The sequence below is a fragment of the Hippocampus comes genome, unplaced genomic scaffold (assembly GCF_001891065.2).
Source record: "Hippocampus comes isolate QL1 unplaced genomic scaffold, H_comes_QL1_v1.1 scaffold9, whole genome shotgun sequence".
Lineage (NCBI taxonomy): Eukaryota > Metazoa > Chordata > Actinopteri > Syngnathiformes > Syngnathidae > Hippocampus > Hippocampus comes.
Genome location: NW_017805275.1, coordinates 2,759,945 through 2,765,501, shown reverse-complemented (window position 1 = coordinate 2,765,501; position 5,557 = coordinate 2,759,945).

The window sequence follows — 5,557 nt, the reverse complement described above, 5'->3', positions numbered from 1 at the left end:
GGGGGGGGGGGGCTCGCTCTATGGGCCTGTAGTGAACATTCGTCTTTGGTCCATGTTGTATTTTATAATCTAAGCAATCAGTCTTGTGTCAAATTATTTATTGAGTTCATTTACAGCTTAGCACACAGCACTACCGTATTTAACATGTTGTCATGATTTCGTCTTTGTGAATTTTCTTCTTCTGTCATGAACGAAGGAGGTGTATGCCACCTCAGTGTTCAGACTGAAACACCACAGTTGAATTAATCAGTAAACTGAAGCACTTGATGACAAAGTTGTGTTGCCAAAACTCAGTTTCAAGGTAGTTATTCCGAAATGTTTTTTGAACCATTGCTGCATTTCACTGTAGTCCTTGAAAAGAAATTGAACAACCCACATATTTTGATTGAGACTTTCTCTTGCCTCTGGATATTTTCATTTCATTGTATTTATTCCATCCATCTATTATTTAATCCGCTTTATCCTCACGAAGGTCACGGTGGTGCTGGAGCCTATCCCAGCTGTCTTCGGGCAGTAGGCGAGGGACACCCTGAACTGGTTGCCAGCCAATCGCAGGGCACGCATGGACAAACAACCATCCACGCTCACACTCACACGTAGGGACATTTTAGAGTGTTCCATTAGCCTGCCATGTTTTTGAAATGTGGGAGGGGAGTACCCTGAGAAAAGCCACGCAGGAACGGGGGAGAAGATGCAAACTCCACACAGGAAGGCCGAAGCTGGAATCGAACCCTGCACCTCTGCACTATCTCAACTCAACTTAAATGTATTTATAGAGCACTTTCAAACAGCCATCGCTGCACACAAAGTGCTGTACATGGAGCACCAGTAAAAAAAACATATATAAACAGTAAAAATAAACTATGAGGCGGGCATGATAACCAGTCACCCACTGTGCCATTCCTTGTATTTATTTATGTTTTTATTTGCACTTCATTTGATTGTGAGTCCAAAATGAGTTTGATACACCTTGTCTTAACACATCACTAAAACTTGGAAGAATCACCATGCCCAATGACCTCATATGAATGACTGTGGTATGAAAAGAAAATCTCCTTTCTCCTAAAGTCCACTCAGTGGCTTGGGCTCCGGTTCCTGGGGTGACATTGAAGAGGATAAGTGCTTTAGAAAATTGATAGTTGGATGAGGCTCATCCCAGGGGCCCTTCAATTTGCTTCAAAGCACACAAAATACTGTAAACTCCAGAACAATGGATAAGGGTCATGGCGGCTGATGTATTCACAGTATACTTTACCACAATGATGGGCAGGGTAAAAGAGAAGTGGATGTAGTGATGAAACTTGGCTAGTGCCTATAATAGAACAATAATGTATGTATGGAAGGTATTATCTGATATTCTTTCCCCATAATATCCATCCGCTTGCACGTCTTCAGTTTTTGGGTAGTGGATGGACTGGAAGGAGCCTATCCCGGATGATGCATGGGAAGAACATGCAAAATAAAAAAAATAAAGTCAGTTCAACTACCTCAGTATGGAACCGAATAAAAAGAGTCGAAAATTCTCAAACATATCGGATCTGGCTGTATTTACACGTCTGATAAATTCATGGCCGTCAAATCAGTGCCGCATCAGGCAACATTCGACATAGGAACTGCCTTGTCTTAGAGTTCAGGCACCAACGCCGACGAAAAATGTGTTTAGGGCGTGCTAAAGAAGTCTTATTAGAGCGGTGGTTCTTAACCTTTTTTGAGGTACCGAACTCAACCAGTTAATATGCACATTCACCGAACCCTTCATGAGTGAAAAATATATAAATATTTTTCTTTTACAAATTCAAGATATAAACAAACCACATTTATTAAAAACAGAAAAAAGTAAATAAAATTTCAAGAGATAAGTATACTTTTTTTTGTTTTTTATTGTACGACGTACTGTCACGACAGGTTGAGTACTAAGTGAACTAAATTTCCCACAGCACTGATTGGACTAGCAATGTCATGTGATCATTTGCAGCCAATGATGGCCAAGTGGTCGAGTCATAACTAATTAACATGTCGAGTCACGTGTCTTACACTCCATGGTAGAGGCACCGTCGAACCCCTGAGACCGACTCACCGAACCCCTGGGGTTCGATCGAACCCAGGTTCAGAACCACTGTATTAGAGTCTCCCATCAACAATTCAAGGTCTTGGACAAAAACAAATGCAACCCCGAGTAACAGAATAAAATGTGACATTGCATAACTTATAAAATAAGTGCCCTGCAATTGTTTTCCCTAATCAAAGATGAAATGGCATAGTTTCTGTTTGTTTTGGGTTTTTTTTTTGTTTTGTTTTTTTATATATGTGATGCTACAGTTCCTTCATAAATGGTGTAGATCAAAGTCTTTCCAATTAAATTCTACTCGCGTGAAAGTCATTTTTCCAAGGTGAACTCACAGCAATCCAAAGGAGAATCTGTCAACTTCATGCCTTCCCACTACAAAGCGGAGGTGGTGTGCGATACTGCCACAGTGATACTGATCTTTCTCCTACAATTACACACCGTGGAAAATGTCTACAAGGCTATTGGGGGGATGTGGAAATGTTGAGGCAGCAGGATTTGATGAGTGGAGGCCAATCTTGTCTCATTCAGGGGGTTTAATTTGCTCCCAAGTAGAAGTCTTTATAGTCACTAATACCTTTATGTCTTGTGAAGGTCATCCATTGACATCCATGCGGACATGCTAAGGTCTCAGGAACAACATGTACCCTTTGAGTGACCACGAATAATCTGAAATTAACGGAGGAATTTCATTCAAATCAACATTTTAATTCAGCTGTCCTTCAAGGGCAAAAATGAGCAAAGCACTGATCATAATAAAGAAAAAAAAATCAATGTATCCATTTTCCATACCCCCTAAACCACATTTGGGTCGCAGGTCACATAGAGCCGATCCCAGCTGACACTGGGCAAGCGACGCCATATGGGCCAATTGTTGTTTTCAACAACCCGAAGAAGCAAACATACAAACTGCACACAGGAAGCCATGAGTCCTAAAAGCAATAAAACGTAGCCTTTTAATTTGAGGCCACTTTATGTAATGTTTGGTGTTTTTTTTTGTTTTCCTGTTATGGGCTTAATTTTATTTTATTTTTTTAATCAGAACTGCATCCACAAAGACAAACAATCGTAGATAAGTGTCACATACTGTACAAAGCCACATGCGCATTGCATGAGAGCAAATCACCTCCCCATTAATCAATACTTCATCATATTGTTTCTCACAGTATGATAATTAACTTAATTGAATGAGGAACCAACGATTCTTTTTATCTGATGTATTCACAAAGTGGTGTCTTCTGTCTTCAGGCTGTGCAATTCATCCAATACTCACAGTTCATTAAATGCAGTTCAGTAAGATCTTGTAAGATTTGCTATTTTGCAAGATTTTTTTTGAAGAATTACGGTAATAGGTTCATTTTTCACAGGTGAATATAATGTTGATGAAATTACAAATTGTAGGATGTTGGGGGCATTTGATTTTTTTTAGTTTTGCAGACCGATCAGAAGCAGACCACACCAACCAGACATATTTTGGCAAATGAGCGTAGGATGAGCAGGATAAAGCGCAGCATTTATCCAGTTTCATGGTGAGGAACAACCCATTCCACGAAGCAGGAGACGCTCAGCTTCCGACTGGGTAAAGTCACTGTGGCGCCGCAGACATGAATGAGAAGAAAGTTGTGTCAATTACCTTAGATAAGTAGCTGATTCTGGACAAAAGATTAACGTATTCTCACGCATATTTAGTCAACAAAATGTGCACAGAGCAGTACACACTTCACCACTTTTATTTTTGTTTGGGGGTTGGGGCTTTTAGGGGAAACTGAGCTTCCTTTGTAGTAGGTGATAAATTGCCTCCACACAGGAAGGCCGAAGCCGGAATCGAACCCTGCACTGTAAGGAAATGGATGTGCTAACCAGTCAGCCACCACAACCATAGACACACACACACACACACACACACACACACACACACACACACACACACACACACTCGCACACACATACTGCTATTGGCTGGAAACCCCACCTACTGCCCAAAGACAGCTGGGATAGGCTCCAGCATTCCCCCGGACCCTCGTGAGGATAAAACGGATTAGAAAATGGATGGATGTTTTACTTTTAGGGGTTTGGCATTGTGCAGATGGGGTACAAAAGTGCAGCAAAGCAGGCAGAGCAAGACAGACTCCAATTTTTTTGTCAGCACATTGCCATCATATACAATTTGGGTAATTTACCCCTTGTGAGGATAAGGGGATCAGAAAATGGATGGATGGAGATAGATAGATATATAAATGGGCAGGGGGTGATAGTACGTTAATACTTTTAGTTCAGTGTCTTTCCAGAGGCACTGAATTTGAATAGTAAGAATATATGTGTATCGCTGCTTCGATTAGATATTTGATCACAAAATTTCCTCGAGACTACTTTTGATATGTGGAGTACTGACACTTGCCATATCAGTCAGCGTACAATAGCGGTGATGTCCTGTTGTGGAAAAGGCTGTCTGCCCAAATCATCCATAATTGTGAGCAAACGACTTTAATAGCATTTACCAGATCATCATTTTGTCAGAACTCTGCCTGTATGTTTGAAGAATCCAAAGCTTTAATCCCATGATTATCTTTGATTTTCACAAAGGAATCACACACTACATCACACACACAAACTGAATAAGGAATCAACAATTTATCATCAATTATACTGTTATTTGCCATCTTTTTTGGTATCCACAGATAACAATGTGCACTTTGACACGCCATGGACATTCAAATTCAGTTTGAGCGTTTCACAATCTGATTGCATAAAAATGCATTTGCCAATCAGCTGAAGGAAGGGTGGTATGTGCACGGCAGGCACAGCCATGTGCATATTTAATCATACAGAGAGAAATAATTCTTAGATCTCTTTCATGCTGTTGAACTGTTCATCCCCACAGCTGTCAATGACTTCAATTGTAAATGCCAGACGGTGATCTGGTTTGGATGTCAGGTCGTTAGGGTGGAGGTGACAGTACTGCTTTTCCATGATAAGACCAGAACCACTGTGCGCACACTCACAGTACAGTGCATACTCTGCATGGCTAAATCAAAAGCAGTGTCTTTTAAAGTTCAAAGCTCGAATGAGCAACTCAAAGGAGCTAAATTTTAGTGAGGATGCACTGACAGTAGCAGCTGCCGGTGTTGTTTGTCATTTCTTTTTATAAAGCTCCTGTCTCTTAGCGCTAAGTTTTTTCCATCTTTGGGACTGATGCGATATGCATCTCAAAACATTTCCATAAATACGGTGTGTTTAAAATACTGCACAAGGCTACGAATATATATTTTTTCTTTGTGGAGCAGGCAAGTTTGCTCATAAAAGGTCATTTGAGGCGCAAATTTATCATTATGAGGAGCAACTTTTTGCAGATAAATCCCAGGGACTTGAAGAAAGGGTTTGATTAAAATGAAAAATATATATATATATTTTTTTTTTTACATTTTTCACATAATTATATAAGCGGTTCAAATGATGGATGGATGGATCGAAATTTCCCATTTATTACCACTG